Source organism: Ambystoma mexicanum, chromosome 4q (genome assembly GCF_040938575.1).
Source record: "Ambystoma mexicanum isolate Mex_15411 chromosome 4q, UKY_AmexF1_1, whole genome shotgun sequence".
Lineage (NCBI taxonomy): Eukaryota > Metazoa > Chordata > Amphibia > Caudata > Ambystomatidae > Ambystoma > Ambystoma mexicanum.
Window position 1 is genome coordinate 776,125,411 of NC_090928.1, and position 19,150 is coordinate 776,144,560.

Sequence of the window (19,150 nt, forward strand, 5' to 3'; positions counted from 1 at the left end):
AACATTTATAAAGGTTAAATACCAATTGCCTTGCAATTTTCGTTTTGTCCCAGATGTTTCTCTTGAATGTTCTAAAATCCCAAGGCTGAAGTGGGATTGCATTGACATTATGTGGGCAATCTCCAGGTTGACATATTCAAAAGCTGCAGGACCGGATGGTCTTCCCCCATGTCTTTATAAGGCGGATCCCGTGCTGTGGGCTGGCATTATAAACCATAAGTTCGACTCTATCATTAGGTCTGGGGAGGTTCCACCCTCATGGCTAACTGCTAATATAGTACCCATATTTAAAAAGGGTGATCCGTCTCTCCCAGAAAATTATCGTCCAATATCTTTAATTGATACTGAGGCTAAGATTTTCTCTATCCTTCTCTTAAACGAATTGGAGAAAGTAATTGAGGCGAATGACATGTACTCGAAATACCAAACTGGATTTAGGAAGAGCATGAGTACAACCTTAAATGCTTTTATCATGTCGCATGTCATTGCGGGAGCAAAAGAAAAGAATTCTAATCCTGTTTATATAGCAATGATCGATATGAGTTCAGCTTTCGACACAGTGGTCCGCAATTTATTGTGGAAGAAAATGACGAAGATAGGGATTCCAACTGTGCTGATGTATTGGATCATTAAGTTGCACACGAATACTTCGTATAGAATAAGAATCTCTCCGGAAGGTGGAACCACTGCCCCCATATGTACAACAATTGGTGTGAAACAGGGTTGTAATCTGGCGGCTACCTTATTTAATTTATACCTATCTGATCTGGGTGAAAATTGGGAAAAAGAGAATTTGTTTTCTGTTAAAGTGGGGAGTATTCACCTGAAATGGATTGCATTCGCTGATGATATCATCTTGTTTGACCCTACTCCGGTAGGACTTCAAACCAAACTCTCATTATTTGAGACTTTTGCAAAAGCTAATAATTTTACACCTAACCCAGCGAAAACTGCCATTATGACCTTTGGAGTTAAATCAAAAGGAGGGAATTTTAGATGGCAAATGTTGAATACACAAATTTGTCGTGTGAATAATGCTATCTATCTAGGGTATTATATATCAGCCCTCAACTCCATTAACGCTTGGTCAATTATAATTAGAAACAAAACACGACCACTATTGTCCAAAATGAAAAGGATCTATACCCAATATTGCAAATTCTCTTTAATCCCGCTAATAGATTTTATGACATTAAAAATTGAAAGTGTTATATTGTATACATTAGATATTTGTCTATGTGATATGACAAGCACGCTGGACAGCTTACAGGGCTCTCTTTTGAAATCTGCAATGTCTCTCCCTATGTCAATTCCAAATGCCATTATTCGGCATGAATTGGGGCTGGTTGCACTATCATCTCGTTGGAAATGGAGACAGCTGTCCAACTATGTCAAGATTCATTATCCTCCAACTAACTCATTGTATATCGATCTAAACAAAATGTTGGGTTTTCAAACTCCAAAATCCTTTTCTAACTATCAATTGAAAATGCAACAAATTTTGGACAATGCAAATATTACTGTTGAGGATATTCAATATTGTCCTGGCTTTGCTAAGAAAAAACTCTTTGAAATGGATTGGTGTATAACAATTGATTCAATTAAGACCTATGGGCTATATAAAGAATATGGTATACATGTAAAACTGCGCATTCCACGTTACGATCATGTCTTGTTATTCCCCTGTGAAAATATCCGAAAGGTATATATTCGATTTAGACTAAATCTATACCATACTAGGGAAAGAACTAAGAACTGGGAAATGAATAAATCAAATAATTGTGTGGGATGTCGATTTGTTGAATGTAATGAATCTTATGAAACATTGAAACATCTTATATTGTATTGTCCGCATTTTAAGAACTTAAGGACACTTAAATTGAGGAAATTTGTAGAAATTGAATTTGAGGACTGCCTTGAAGTTTTGTGGTCCAGAATGATGCAGGGATCATAGAAACCCTTAATATATGAAGTGGCAAATCTTTGTAAGCACATTGAAAATGAATTAGAGTTATTTTCTAAACTGTAATGATTGATTAAATGATTATCTGTAAGATTTTAAACTTTGTAAAGGTTCTACATGAATTGTCATGTATTTTGAACCAAATGCAAATAAAAAAAAAAAAAAAACTTCCTCCACACCCTGGCATGCTTATGTGTTCCAGACTTGTTGGCTCCCAAAATGTTTTTATTTTCCTACCACTGACAAGAAGTGTATATGTCACATAGGTTATTACTGGGATGTTCTCCTCCTTAGTATTAGTAGCCATTATATGATGACAACATCATGGATGCCGATTCATCAGGGATAGCGGAGGTGACATCACAGACCTGCTGACATCACCGGAAGTGGCTTGCTGGCATAACACAATTGCAATAATGTAAACATTTTTAAAATACCAAATAGTTACTAAAACAGAAAACAAAATGTTAGATACCAACAACATTTTAACAAGGGTGCTGCCTTCATATGCCTTGGAGCGGTTCATGATATGTCAGGGTTAGACCCAATAGAACAACATATGGTGATGCACTGCCGTATATATTCCCCTTCAGCATTGTATGGTGTAAGGGATCAGAAATGTGAGGCAAACAAATTTGTAGAGAGTTTTCAACTTTTGCCATTTTATTAAATAAACAGGCTGAATTAATGCCTTACACTCCCTACTCTGACAAGGATTTCCCTGCCTAAAATAAACTAAGGGGAACATTCTAACCAAGCAATATCTAACCCTCACACTTATACAACAATCAAAGCAAAAAGGAAATATATGATAATTCCATTCATCAACATTACATAGCATATGATTTGAAACAAATCTGTCTACAATCAAAAAAGCTATGAAAACCATTATGTTTTCATAAATGTATGCCTCCTGGGCTTCCCTATAAATCTGATTTGTAATTTGCTTGGGGAGCTGTTCTCCATGCCCTGATGCCCATGGGCTTTGGTGTGTTATAAATAGATAAATAATAATATGACCTGATTCACAATATGATCAATGTCTCTTGTCATGGTCTGGGCAAACTTTCCTTCCCCAGATCCAAAGAAGAGTTTTCTCCCCAAAAGGAAAAACAATGAATACGATTTAACACAAAGTTCCAATACAGTTCTTAAGTTCTTGTTCTTCAATTCACAAAGTTCTGTTGCTTCCATAAATTACTTTGAAAAAAGCTCTCACTCGTCCTGGGATAAGAACTGTCTCACATTTGTGGCAACAACAAATAGTGTGGTCAGGATGGTTCACCAAAATGTTAACTGCAGAAAGAATTGTAACTTTTCTTCAGTCCGCTTTCACAATTCTTTCCCCAATGTCACAACTCAACATGTTGTTTTCTATTAGTACTACTCTTCATCACTTGCACCTTCTACCATCGGGCTTATTCTTTCACCTGTATCTTCTGGGCAATCGCTTCTTGCCCTACGGGTATACTCACCTCCCTGTTTACTTCTTCAACACCAAAACAGAAAAGTGCTTCAATGGTAACTTTTAATTAAGAATAACAACTTAAATAGTTTACTTTGTTATCAAAATGTTAGCAGCTTTCAGGGAATAGGACTTTTCTACAAAACAATGCTCATCTCCCTCTGGGTACCTTCTTCCAGAATGGCGCCTGTTTGTCTCCTTTCTTTCCCTTCTACACCAATGGTTAAACAGTAGCTAGGATACCGTCTTTCCCTGTGTCCACCTTGACTTTGGCAGTGTGAGTTTAGATAAGGCACATTCTTCTGAACATGTGAGCAGTGCATCCTACAACCCATGGGATTCTTATTCCTCGCCTCTGGCTTTTGGCAATGCTTGGTGTTCTCAATTTGCCCAGGCTTTGCACTTTTGGCTTTGGCATTTCTTGCATGCCTTAGTTCTTAATACTGTTTCTTCATTAGGTTGTCGGGATCGCCACAAACTCACAAAATGCACATCACAGCTACTTGGTTTCATTAACAGCCACATCTGTGTTTTTCTGATAGTTCAATATTCAATAGTAGTGCCTCTATCATTCAGACGCCAACAACGCAGCCGACCTGGTGCGCATGAGCAGCACGCAAGTGCACTGGTGAATACTTGAAAAGTGGGGACCACACCGGGTAAGTCGCTCTCGCTCGGTGCTCGCTGGCCGTTAACTTCTGTGGCTCTCCTCGACCTGGCAAACTGTTCCTTGTTGTTCGGTCTGGGTGCCGCCACACCAACTCAGATTGTCCCAAACTCCTACAAATCTCCTGCGTGACCCACTGACCAGAGATCTGTCTGCATCTTCCACCACGTCGACATTCTGCTCCACAACCTCTGCAAGGGGGATAAGGAGAGGCACTGACCGACTCAGGACCCTAAGTGGGCCCGGTGTCTGCTCCCTCTATTAATCCCGCCTCCACCTGCACGCACGGCCCACACAGCACATACTGCTTCTGCTTCTCCGGCTTCTCTGCAGCCTGCACCTGAGGGAGCCATATGAACTACCCAGTCTCCGTCAGGTGGGGCAATCTCCACTAATTATGTGGTCACAGCAGTCTTGTTCCTCTATGTCCTTCTTCCGTATCTCAGTACAGAGGGAATTATGGGACTTGAAGTCCTGAATAACAAAATTTGTTTTTCTATGTCTTTCTGCTTTTCAATAAGCCATGAAAAGACCATGGTTTCAGGGAAAGTTAAACAGGGGACTTTCCCTTTCCTCCTGGCTGATTTCCTTCTCCAAATAATCCTCCTGCAGAACACCACCCCTGCCCGCGGTTGGGATCAGGAAGCGACTACCTTCCCCTTGCCACATGAGGAAGGTCCCAGGACGAGGTTTTGGGGGGGACAACTGCTGATTCATCACAATGGTCTGTTACTTCCACATTATGCCAATTGTAGCTGCATGTCAGATATCATTATATGAAAGGTAGAGCCCCTACATTGACAGTTGCTGCAGTAATACAGTGTCCAAAAATCCAATAGATGGAAGTCACTTCAGTGCACATGAGCATAATGTTTAAATGAATTATGTTAATTTGTTATTTATATAGCACTTTCGGCAAAGCACTGTGCATAGCACATATGTACATACTATTATCATCCCAACCGAAGTTGGTACTCATTTATCAAGCTCGGAAGAATGAAAAGCTGAGTTTGTCTTACCAGGATTTGAACTTATGACCTGCAAATCACACACAGAATGCAGCAGCTTTGCTACTAAGCATCCAATGCCACCATAAGAAAACATGTCAAAACTGTCTGCACAATGCAGTGTCTCCCAATGTTTCCACAGAGACAATTATTATTTACTTTGTGGAAATGACTTCAACATTACTTTGACCATATATATATTTGTATTGTAAGGGGTAAAAGGGGGTGGGAGGGATTGGGGTAAACATTGGAGTGAAGGGGGAAAGGGCATTTGTAGTGAAGGGGGAAGAGGCATTTGGGGGGAACCCCCATTAAACAAATGAAAAGTTGATGTAAATAGTCAAAGTAATTACTATGAAGTAAATGACCAAAAAGTAATTTATTTTGTGGAAATGGCATGGAACTCCATGCAGGCTAGACACTTAACAACACTTACTGTGTTTGCTGTAGCCTTGATGATTCACAGTAAAGAAAATGTCATGCCACATTAAGACATACCTAAACTGGCTGCACCAAAATACCAATCTAACCAAGTAATAACACTTATCATGCCTATTTTATCATAGATGCCCAAAAACATATACATGCCACAGTAAGGACTAGCTGCTCCCAAATGGAAGTCCAGCCAGTTAATTACACTTATCATGATTGCTTTATCAGAGATGCACAGTAAACATTTCATACCACAGTAAGACATGACTATACTGGCTGTGCTAAAATGCCAATCTAGCCACTAATAACACATATCATGTCTACTTTATCATGAATGGCCATTACATAACAGTGCACCCCCTCCTATTCCACCCTCCCCACATGACCCCTCTCCTTCCCACTCTCCTCTTCCAACCCCCAAAATCATCTCCTTGGCCCAGTGTTACCTCCATGTTCCTCTTCCTCATCCCAGTACTTACATATGAGGCAAGGTGTTTCATAGGTAAGTACTGGGATGAGGAAGAGTAGGACTAGGACTAATGAAGATTGCTGGTAAGTATTGCAGGCATTGAACACAAGCACACACACACATTCACACAGCATTTACATGCTCATTTATACGTGCACCCATTTACTCGCACACGCACACCCAGCAACCCATACATCATGCACTGGCTCACACATTACATGATATACATATAAATGCACACACACACACACCCTTGCATGCACACACACATTTGCAAAAAAACTCAATTTTTTTACCTTTTCCCAAATCCGAGGAACTCTCCTGCAGGTAAGCCTTGCTGGCTGCCATGCTCCACACTTGCAAGGAACCAGCTTTGGTTCCTAACATGCGCAGGTCATGGCCAGAGTAGGGCAGCCAGAGCCTTTCATGTCCTGTGGGGGCCCTCAGATTGAAGAAATACTTTCTGTTTGAAGTTCGAATGACAGTAATGGAAAAAACATCTTTCCGCAGTAAGAATGACTTCAAAAAGAATTTAATGTAAAGAAGGCCTTCTTCTGAGCCCTCTTTATTTTTGATTTCTCTCTGCCTCTGCAACCCTTAACCGGTGATTGCACAAGCAGTGCCAGGGGTCACCATTGTAATTCCTGGTGACCCCCAAATGACATCCCCGGACACCATGTTTCACGGTAAATTACAGCCCTCAGATATGCTCTCTTGCCACCAAACAATTCTAAGAATGCTTCCCCACAACTACTATTGTCTTATCTCAAATCTTTGCAGGTAGTACTTTCTTTTTCCATCACAAAAGTAAAATAACTGACTTCACTCTCCTGCCTACAAGCAATCCTATGCTTTTCCTCTTGGCAACTAGTGTTTTAATTCATCACTAAAATATTACAGTCTCAGTTATAGTCATTGAATGTAAGTCTCTGCCTGCCTCCAAACAATTATGTGGCTGGGATCATTTATGTGCATGCCACTTTCTTCCCCTTGTTGTCGTGAGTAAACAAAAAGAAGTGCTTTCCTATTTCAATGCTCTATTTCTCCCTCAACTAAATCCTATTTTCATTGTCCACCTTTGCCTGACTAAATCCTATTTTAATGTTCTACTTCAATCTCAACTAAATCATATTCCCTCAATTGCCATAGGAACCTCCTGCATTTGCTTCCACCTCACAACTGATCCTAAAATCAAATCACACAATTGCTATTCATAGCATTTTTGTCAAAATGTCCCCCAATAGGCTGCACTTGAACATTATACAAAGTTCAGTAAAGCTGACTAAAACACCCAATTTTCAAGTGATTTATTTTCAACCTCAATAGGTAAGCCTGGGCACATTTCTGGAGCTCGGCTTCATTGGCCCCATTGCAACAAAATCTTAGGGGTGGAGCAACCGAAATGTCATTTCACCAAAATGCCTGGGGTAGCGGAAGTGACATCATACGACCCTTGCCCTCTGATGACATCACAGGAAGTGATGTAATTTGACCCCACCCTGAAGTGACATCACGGGAAGCGATGGAATCGTTTCACCCCTTAACAAAACAGAAAGTGACATCACGTTATGTGCTATGGTCAAACATTTCTAAACTGTACACACAAGCTTTAAGGCACAAGGATTTTGTCAAGTGACCGAGGACACCGAGCTGGAACGGTTTGTGATGACCATAACAGAGACAACAGCGGGAAAAAACATGCTATAACTGCAACTTGCAAAAAGCAAAATACATAGCCTGAAATGAATGCTTATTCTGCTCTAAATGCTTTTTGGAAGTTTTTGTCTGCATTGTGAATTTGAGGTGTTTAAGAACAGACTAAATCAGTGACTCACGCCTGAAGTTTACCTGAAATGTAATGAGTCTAGCAATTATTGTACAGAATTCCAGAAAGACACATTATTTGTTATTTGTATTCTTTCTTATTTAGGGTCACAGCTCAAAGTGGTACACTTGTGGAACCCCCTGTTTTTTAAGAGGCCTGAACAATAAAGCCTGCCACTCCAGAAACAAAGAGCCCGATGTTGCTGGCCCCAGCCCAGGACCTTCCATTTAAAAAAATAAAAAAATAAATGTATTTAAAAAAAATATATTTAGGCGTAGCTAGGGAGACCACAGGGGTAGTAAGAGAGACTTTGCAGGCACGGCCCCTGGCAACCCCTAAATGACATCTCTGATACCGCTAGAATTAACGGGTTTATTTTAAAAAAGAAATGTGTCATTTAAATGCTCCTGAACGTTAGGAAATAGTGAATGAAAACAGGTCAAACAGTACTCAGTGATTTAATTATAGAAAATTCACCACACACGTTTCAGTGTAGTTTATTAATTGACACGAATTACATCTACAATATATAAAACATCTATAGAAAGGAAATTTTGGAAAGGGAATCATGATTTTTAGGGATGGGGGTCAGGGTTAATAGGGGATTTGTGGGGGGCTTCACATTTTGCTGTTGCTCTGAATTTAAAAATTGTGACATTTAAAAAATGAAACATTTGGGGTTGACAATATCAGGGGTAAAATACATGGAACTGCACAAATACCAAAGTACTATTAGTATCCCAAGCTAAAGCACACTTACTTTTCAAAGTATGGTACAAAATGTTCTTCAATCAAAGGGGCTGCAAGCAACAATGTTGGTTAATCTAAATGACAACCATTTTCTGCATGTTTCACAGCAACTTCATTGCATTGTTGCAACTCTTTAAATGTTACTTGCATGCCACAATTTTGAAACACCACTTTCATCGACCGAAAAAAATCTGGAAAGCACTAACATTTCAGGAGAGCAAGGAAGTGTACATTTTGTCACATGTGAAAGATGTGCCCAGTATTCAAACACGTGTTTTGTCCCATTCGGATAACTGAAATTCCCACATCCATGAGAAGAGCTCTGGGTTCTTACTCTTCCAAACATTTCCCTGGCCATGTAACGGTCATCATTTAAAAATCAACAGATTTATTATTTTGAGTTTCCAGTATTTCAACCAAGGAGGGAGACAGGGCATCTATCGGAGTCAGGGGGAGCCACCCGCAATGTGATGCTACTGCCCGCCAGAAGTGGTACAAGCATGATCCCCAGGGCACCCCGAGTCCTCTCTCATGGAATTCAAAGTGATCAGAATTGTCCGAGCCAATGCAGAACTCCCAAATGATCCCTGGAGAAATACGTTATATAAGTCAGGTAGCAGAGGGCCACCAGAATTGTTTACAGAAGAAAAAGAAGAAACCTCAGACAAATCAGCCCAGGACAGGTGTTGTGAGCATTTGGTGTTAGAGTGTGAATTGATGTACTCCTGGCTGCAGGGCCATGAGCAGATCGGGACCCGACTGGCAGAACATGTCTGGTAGACAAGTCCCGACATGGATCACAGACCAGAGCTGCATAGAAATGATATGGCATCTCCAGAAAAGATACTGGGCCTCATAACAAGTACAGCAGCATGGTAAGAAATGGTGGTAACGTGGCAGTAATTCCATTAAATGTGACCCAGCCACCTTTCTAATAGAATCCTTGTGTGATTCCTAATGTGAATCATACAATGACAATCATTGTGTGACTAACAATAGTCCCACTTTCATATAATGTTCACTGATAGCTGGTGCTGCATTGCATCAGATAGAGGTTCACACCAGGTAGAAACATCTGGGTGATAAGATATTACAAATGGTAATCCCACTCAGACCTTGTAGGCAGCAAAAAGGTCTAAGCTGCCTGAGATGTTTCCCGAACATCACATAAGGAAGAAACCCGTGTGGTCCCTACCCTGGGTTTGTTGGGGTCCTCTGGAGGCACATCAGCACACTATGAGTCTAAGCTGATAAAATAGCTCAGCCAGTTAAATGATTTCCTTGGATATCTGTGTGCAACCTGCATTCACAAATGACATAGACAAATTCAAGCTTGCTGAAGATCCAGTCTTCATCAAGTCTTCTTTTACTCCAAATTCCTCCCATAAAACGGTGCCTGTGATCACAGAAGGTGTCGCTAAGATTGCTGACCGTACTCCCAAAATAACCTCTACTAACCTAAATTATGTCAGGTTTTTCAAACTTGTACTTAAAAATGACTGTGCCAGTGTGGTTGCTGGTTTAGACTCAGCCACAGCTCTTATTATGAATAGTTTAGAATCCTGCAACTAAAACTCCATCCAAACTGGTGCACCAAGAGCAGTTGTCCCTTGATGACCTGGGCCTAATAGATCAAGCGACCCGGAGGAACATGAACAGACTTGATCCAGGGATGAGACTGAATTGCATCAATACTCTGGCATGATTCACAGGAAACAAGGAAAGGTATTGCCTGGACTTAGTTACTCCCTTCCCCCTGTCCTAGGTAACTTCCACCTGCACAGCCCAGCTATTAGGAGGAGGAAGCATCAGGATCCTTGGAACTGTCAAAACCTGATGTGATTGTGGAAAAGGACCTTGCCCGGCTCTCAGTGGACTTTCTGTACCATTCGTACCTTGACTGCTGGCCACGACACCCACTTACCTGCCCACCATCCCCAGAAGCTGGCAAAGTCTGCACTGTCAGCTGCTGTCTGCAGCTGGTCGTAGCTCTACTCCTGCTATGCTGCTTTGGACCACTCCTGTTCTTTGCTTCTCTCTCCTTTCCTCCAACTACCAGTCTGTGCTGCGAGATCATCTGGGCTCATGTCTCTGCATACGCCCTCCCCTCATTGCTGTCAAAGATCCTTGTTTTTTTTACAACTACTGGTGCAGTCATAACCATTTTCTTAGAGTTTTTTCCTGTTTTCTTCCTCCTTTATATCTCTCTATGCCACCATGCAACCTGTGTGCCCACACCAACATTTCCTCTTCTCCCAATATTGCCAATGCTACTTATCCCCCTCTGACTGATTTTTCTCACGCCTTTAATTTGGCCTTATGGAATTATCACTCACTCAATAATAAAGCTCACTCTGCGATCTTTTCTCCTGTTTTCACTTTCATTTTCTCTTCCTTACAGAAAATGATTGGCTAACTCCTGCTGTACTTTCTTCTACTCAGTCATCCCCCACCCTTCCTCCTCTGCATGTGGGGGTGGTGTTGGCGTTCTGTCTACTGTTCCCACTGTTTTGTCCCATTCTCAACTGGACCGTTTCTGTTTCTCATCTCTTTATTTTGTGGCCATTTATCATCCTGATGGCTAACTTACATCCAATATCTCTTCTTCCCTTTCGTTCTATGCTTCTAGCGCGCATTGTTTATCTCTAACTGTCCTCCTTCATTATTAATTCACATTCTCTGTATCCTTCTATTCAGTCTGGGTTCAGGCTCTGTCATTCTACGAAAACAGCACTTCTGTTTGTCACCAACACTCTTCTTTCTTCTCGTCACTCCAAACTGTTCTCTCTTGTCGTTCTCCTTGAACTGTCGACCACTTTCAACACAGTCAATCACACTATTCTTCCTTTTTCTCTTTCCAATTTGGGTTTTTGGGGCTCAGTGTTGAATTGGTTTCATTCCTACTTCACAGGGAGCACTTTCTCTGTTTCCTGGGATGGTCACTCCTCTCCCAACTTCTTCTCTTTTAAATGGTGTTTCTCAAGGCTCTGCCCATGGTCCTCTATTCTTTTCTCTCTACACCTCCCCCCTCGGTTATAATAATTATTTTTTTAGTTTTTCCGATCACCATTATGCGGATGATTCGCAAATCTTTTCATCTTTCCTTCCTTTACTGATTCTATTCACTCTTCTTTGTCTGCCTGTCTTCTTGCTATGTAATCTTGGATGCCCTTTCACTATCTTCACCTAAATCCCTCAAAAACTGAGGTTCTCTTTATTCCTGCTTTAACTATCCCTCCTCCTCTTTCTCTTCCTTTCTTTTCCTCCTTCTTCTCCCCTTATTTCTAACTCTGCCTGTAAACTTGGCATCATTCTTGAATCTTCATTATCCTTTTCTATTCATATTTACTCTATCTCTCGCTCATGCCATTATCAACTAACGCTCATCAGTTTCTCATCTTTCCATCCTCTAAAGCTCTAATTTTCTCACTAGTTTTTTCTCACCTGTTCTACTGCTCTTCTCTTGTTTGTGGTCCTCCTGCATCTCACATCACCCCTCTTTGTTCTACTTATCAACATTTAATGTGCGTTCTTTGTACCCTGGCCCCTCTGGATTCTACTACTTCTGCCCTACAATCTTTGCACTGGCTCTCATTTGAAAATTGTTGTCTCTGTATTGTCTTTAAGTGTCTCTATGGCCTTGCTCCTCCTTATCTCTCCTCCTTAATCTCTTTCTACTCTCCTGCTTGTTCTCTTCGTTCTGAATCTCTCTTTCTTCTAACTGTTCCTTGTGCCCCTTGGACCCCTTTTCGTTCCTGTTCTTTTGTTCTTCTGGCCCCTAAGAATTAGTACTCTCTTCCTATCTCTGTGCATTTCATATCCTCTTTTTAACTTGTCAAGACCCGTGTTAAAACATGTCTTCTTACTCATTGATCTGTTGGTTTCTGATTATCTGCTCATATGATTTTTACTGTTTGTTGCTTTTTTCAGTGCTTAGGCGTCAAGCGCTTTAGAAATTCAATACAAATAGAAAAGGTGTTGGAGAAACCAGATAAAACCCAGGCCCAGGTCATAGTTGACATCCATCTGGATTGCAAACATGTTGTCGTCTCAGATGATATATCAGATACACCAGGGCAGGGGTCCAATATGATGCAGTGGGCAGAAGTGGTATGACCAGTATGACTCAATGCATCTGCTACTAGTGCTCCTGTAAACAAGGTTCTTTACACACCAGAGGCTTTCCCCAGCAGGTATTCTAGGCTAAGAACTGCAAGCTAGCTTTTTTATGAAGCCCATTTAGTTAAAACAAAACCTTTTGCAATATACAACAAACAATCATTAATTCATGATAAAAACATGCACAAAGGGATAAAACAGATCCACATCATTAAAACACCCAGACAATGTTTACAAAGACATACAATCCTTAAACATTCAATAAACATTCTATATACAAACAGAATTTCGTGATTAATTTGTCTCAGTTTCATTAATGGAAACCCAGAATGAACATGTACTAGTCTGCGTCCTCAAGCAGAGCTAGAGCTTCTCTCCAAATATAATAGGTTGCAGCCATAATCACCAATCGGTCAGCTCAGTAAATAGCCATCCACACTGGTTACACATTTTAGATGGCCATTCTGATATTTACTCTGTAACACTGGGCACTGTGTCCGTATATGTGGACTTGTTTCAATTTACGAGTGACATAATCTGGATAGTCGTTCCTCAAGTGCAATACCCTTAATAGCTCGAAGGTATTCATTTGTTGGAAGGATTTTAAAACGGAGGTATGAAATACATCTCGGTAGCTTGGAAAGGCAGTATTTTAGTAGATAAGAACAAGGAGTATGCTCCAGGAATCCCTCACTGCGGTATTCTATGTACTACTTCTTGCCTTCAAGAATATCCAGTCTTACACAACGGTACCAGTCCAATGTTTTGTTTTTTAAAATATGAAATGCACATTGGGAAGCGTGAGAACAGACTCCAAGGTTAAGCCAATCTCTTGAAGGTGAACAAGTGCCAAGTTGTGCAAGTCCAAAATAAACAGGTTTTTGGTGTCTACTGCAAGATGAAATGCCATCAAACCCAACAAGGTGTCCCCGTTACTCCCTGACTGAAGGAGTCTAAGGAATAATGTTGAACGCTCAAAGGAGCATAGTGATTTAAGTGATTGCAAACCTAGCTCCAGTCGCATTAGTGACAACGGGGTGGCCTTTTGTACTCCTAGTATGGAGCGAAGAAATGTATCCTCGTCACCTTCCAACCAAGCTGAGTCAGTAGTTGGCGGTGCCTCTGATCCATCCAGGAATGATACTTGTACAGTAGATTTTAATAAGTCCTTCAACATTGAACCCACCCTTGTCGGCAATACATTTCTTAATTATATTCCACTTCCTCATAACAAGTGGTATAATGTGGTCTAAATATGAATGATGGGCCGGTCGAGGTATTATAGGATATCCAAAATAAATGTATCTCTCTACAATGCCTAAAGCCATTTCGGCCAGCCTCCAAGAAAAGGCAGGAGGTTTGCGCCTTGATCTCAATCATAATATCATCAGCTTAGACTTTTCAGCATTAATGTACATGTTACTAGGCATCACAACGTCATTTAGGGCATTCATTGAACTCTGCATCCCAATAGGAGTGAGGTCAAGCAGTACCCACCAAGGACTATTTCCATCTGAAAGTGTCCCAATACATAAGGGGTACAAGATAGATCAACCAATTATCCCTAAATGAAGGCATAACAGCCTGAGTTTGATATTGTGTGAAGGACATGGATATGCTACAATTTCTGGTGGTAAAAGGGTCATGCAGGAGTGTACCCAGTCTCTTTAATTTAATTTTAAATAATCCGTAACAGTTCCTAAACCCTGGGCATTTGCTTGATTTGAAGATCTGTGAACAGCACATTGAGATGTTGAACAGAGCTAAACACACCTGCGCAGAATGACCTGCTGATCCTACTTTTTCCTTGATTGTGCCTTCTTCCATATCTGGACAAGTCCAAACTACTTCATCTGTATAAGGATTAAATTTAATTTCTAGCTTTTTTTGGTAAATGTGAAGCTTCCTTATCTGTGACATAAACCTTTCCCATTGCTGCTCTTCCATTGAATTTGAGCTGTTCTGAGAACAATCCTAAAATATGGATTCTGGCACCCCTGTACGCCACCGTTCTAATATCTACTGCTTGTAAATCGTGTGCGCTGAACACTTTTTCAAAAATGTGCTTAGGTTACATAGCGTATTTGGCCCAGAGTCTATCATTATGTGTATAGACACTTCATTGATGTCCACTTTGTTTTTAGGTTCTAACAAATCCTCTTCCTCCTCCAACACTGTGAAAACAGATTCTTTGTCTTGGTGACATACTTCATCTACGACATTGATGCTTTGCGTCCTAAAACACTTTGTTAAATGTCCTTTTGTTGTGCATTTGCCGCACACCACGTTCATTGCTGGACAAAGAGTATTGCAGGCTACGTGACCCACGGTGTCACATCTGTAACATTTGTGTTGCTCAAAGTTAATTGTTTGTTGGTTTGGCCTTGCAGGCAATACTGGCAATACTGCCCATTTACAGATAGTTTCCCTTTGTTATCTGAATTCGTATTTGCATTAACAGCATCTATTTTGTTTAACCCTGAAGTGTCCTCTACAATAGCTATCTCTTTTCCTTTGTTTTCTAATACTTTCACGCATTAGTGTGCTCCACTTTTATTGCCACACTTAATACTTCTTCCAATGATGGATACCCTTTGGACCACAGCTGCTCCCTTATTTTTCCATCCTTACCCGCAATAACTGGTCTTGCAATCTTCCATCAGTTTGTGATCCAAAATTACATGTTCTTCCAACCCTCTTAGGGCTTTTATGAATTGCTCAACTGTTTCCGTTTCATGTTGAGTACATTTTCTATACTTGTATCATTCTAATATCACACAAGTTTTCACTTCATAGTGTTTGCCCAGTTTAACTATTCACTTCTCATATTCATTTAGGTCTGTTGTATCCTTTGCAGTCAATTCAGGTAAATCGTCAAGCTTTTCATGGCCAGCTGTGCCCAAACAATGTATCAAAAGGGATTTCTTTCTCTCTATACTGTAATTGATGCCACAAACTGCTCGAAATATTTTTTCCCCCTTTCCATGGAATTGGGGCCTCTGCCAGTTTAGAAATGATATTGGAGTCCTCCCCCTTCTCTTTATGAGGCCATAATTTGGTCTTACTTAAAGCGGACAAGCCTTCCACACTGTGCTGATCAAACCGCCCCCTATCCCTTATTAATTGCAACGTCAAAATGTATGCTAAGGTGCTGGCCCTGACATTGGTTCCCTACATGGCATACATTCTTCACTCTGTCCAATCCGGTTTCATTCCGGGGCGCTCCACTGCTCTTAATTTACATCGCCTGTTCAATATACTTTCCAGAGTCAACCCAAGTATGCAAGCAGTTGAATCTACCCTTGATATGCAGAAAGCCTTTGACTCTGTCTCCTGGGGATATCTGTGGCGGGTTCTAGAAAAATGCAACTTTGGCCCTCGTTTCATTTACTGGGTTAAACTCCTGTATTCCTCTCCTGTTGCAAGGGTTTGCACCGAAGACCGATGCTCGCCCAATTCCCAATAGCCAGAGGCACGAGACACGGGTTGCCCCATCTCGCTGCTAATCTTTGCCCTAGCAATTGAACCCTTGGCCGACAGGATACACCAACAACACGCACACAGAGGCATTAGATTGTCAGGTCCCGCTGAGGTCATTACCCTTTAAGCAGATGACGCTGTCCTATTCATCCGCTCACCTGAATGCAACCTGGCCCCAATACTCTCGGGCCTCCAAGTAAATTGTTCTAAATCTGTACTGTTCCCGTTGACAAAGGCCACCACACCTCTCTTAAACCCCCTGAGATTTGTGTGGAAGCAGTCCGAGATTACCTATCTCAGAGTGGTGGTTACACGTCAACAGAACTCCCTGTATGAGGCCAATTTCGGGAAATACCTCACCACTCTCGGCCGTAAGTGCACAGTCTGGGCCAGATTGCCAATCTCGCTGGCAGGCGGAATCGCTGTCCTTAAAATGGTGGTGCTGCCTCAGCTCCTATACACATTTCTAAATGTCCCCTTATGGCCAGGGCATGAATTCTTTACAGAACTACCTCGAATCATCAATGCATTCTTATGGCACTCCAGCGCAGTCCGACTGAGACTAGAGACACTAACCATTCCAATGGCGAGTGGTGGACTCAGCGCCCCGGACATCGAGAGGTACTGGATGGCAGCCCAAGCACACTTTACCTTACACTGGTTTATACCTACTGATCCTCCCTCCCATGTTAAACTCGAAAGCCTTGCCACAGATGGTCGAGATACCCGCTCTCTGGTTCTCCCCGCCCACTCCATCAAATTCGAACCCCATGACTCTGTGGGATCCGCAATAGTGGCCTTGAAGATGCTGTGGAAGCAGACCTGCAGCCCACAACCCTTTCATGGTGACCTTCCCCTCTAGAACTTTTTTCCAGACTCTCCCTGTGTAGACACCTCAACCACACGTCTTTGGTCAGATGCAGGTCTCGAATCTATCAGGGATGCCTTCGACCAGGGAAACTTTATTGAATGGCCTGACTTACCAGTACCCCTGTGGGATAGGCCCTCTCACTGGCTACAATATGCAGACCTAAGCCGCACTGTCAAGAAGAGATATACAGATACACTACACCCGATCAGACTACACCACATGTCAAAGGACCTTCCACCTACATGCCCTACCTACACATGATATGGTCTTGTCCGCGCCTCTCCCTGTTCTGGGTGGAGGTGTGCGCTACGGTATCCGAAATGCTGGACTGTGCAGTTGCCCCTACCCCGTTGACATGCATTTTTCATGAGCTTCCCGAACTCGGGCGGGATTCTAGGAAACTGACTGGGCTATTCCTGCTATTAGCTACCCGCTGTATACTGCTGCTCTGGCTTCGCCCCATACCCTCCACGCACAACCAATGGCTCTGAGCTGTTACCTGGGCTTCCGATACTGAGGAGTGCTGGTCACTTCTACAACCAACAGTGACTAGACCCAGGAATATTTGTTCCCCTTTCCACTCTTATATCTCTTCCCTGTCTGTTGATGCCAATGAAGATGCCTGCAACCGGATCTCCCCAACACCCAGTTCCACTTAAACTGTATGCCTTGGTTGTTATTGTGATACATGCATATCGGGTTACCGTACTCCGAAACACTGGTCTCCACAATATTGTAGTATGCTCTTTAGCCTAGCTTCAGTGGTCACAGTTTTTCAAAGGGCCATGGATAAGGTGTGGGAAGGGCTTCCCAAAATGGTGTTTTTTCAGGATGGTGTGGTGGTCCACGCAAATTCTTGAGAGGAACATGATAATATGTTGAGGAAGGCTGGCAGGTTTGACCGTCCAGTACAAGAAGTGTCACATAGTTGTGGAGAGTGTGGAGTACCTAGGACACATTGTGTTGTGTAAGTGGATCACTCCCAAAGTTAATCTCGTTGAGGCCATCAGCAAGGCGCCTGAACCCAAAGACAAGGAACAACTCAAGTAATTCCTCGGCCTGGCAGAGTTTTATCACAAATTTGTTCAGGGTTTTGCAATGATCTTCACACCCCTGAGATCATTGTTGAAGAAGGGTGTACAGTTTTTCTGGTCCAAGGATTGCGAGGCAGCCTTTCAAAGGATTAAGGATGACATTGTGAAGGAACCATCGTTTGGGAGGTTTTGTGTCAAGGATAAGACTGTTCTCACAGTGGATGCCAGCATGCTTGGGTTGGGGGCATCCCTGACCCAGAATAATGGAGAAACGAAGAAGCAGATTGTCGGCCTTTGCTTTGAGGCCTTTCAAGGGGGCTGAAAATAACTATGCAGTGATTGAGAGGGAAGTTCTATTGGTCTATTGGGCCATATTACACTTCACGTTTTTCTTGTGGGGCCAGCAGTTTTCTCTACGTTCAGATCATAATCCATTGGTGCAAATGCTTGCGTGTGGAGTTTAGGGTGTTGGGTCACCAAGGACCAGCAGGTGGTGGTTGGGTTTGCATTGTTATGACTTTCATGTTTGCTATTTACCGGGATTGAAGAATGCAGTTGCAGATTGCCTGTCGCATTTGCCTGTGGATATTATGGAACCAGATTGGGAGTTTGAGGATGATGTGGTCATTATCACCAGTATTGACATGGAGAGTGTTGGAAAAGGCGAGTGGGAGCTGGGGAAGCTGCAAATAAACGGAAGTGTGTCAAAGAGTGGACAATTTCAGGGTGGCCTGGTAGAGAGGTTTTGGACAAAAGGTCTGAGGTGTGTGGGGGGTAAAAGATGAATTGTCCTTGATTGATGGAAGGCCTAGGAAGGGTGTGAGTATTATCCCCCCAGAGTGATTGAGAGTTTGATTGGTTGAGCAGCCACACCGAGAACATTTGGGTGGAAATGGGACAAAGAGAAGATTGAGGCAAAGTTTTTGGTGGCCTGGGATGGATGGTCTAGTGGAGAGACTAGTGAGAGAATGCGTGCCCTGCTGCTTGAGACATAAAACCAAGGTGGTGCGAGAGACGCCACTCATCCCTGTGTTTGTTACTGATCAGCCATGGTGCAAGGTTGGTATT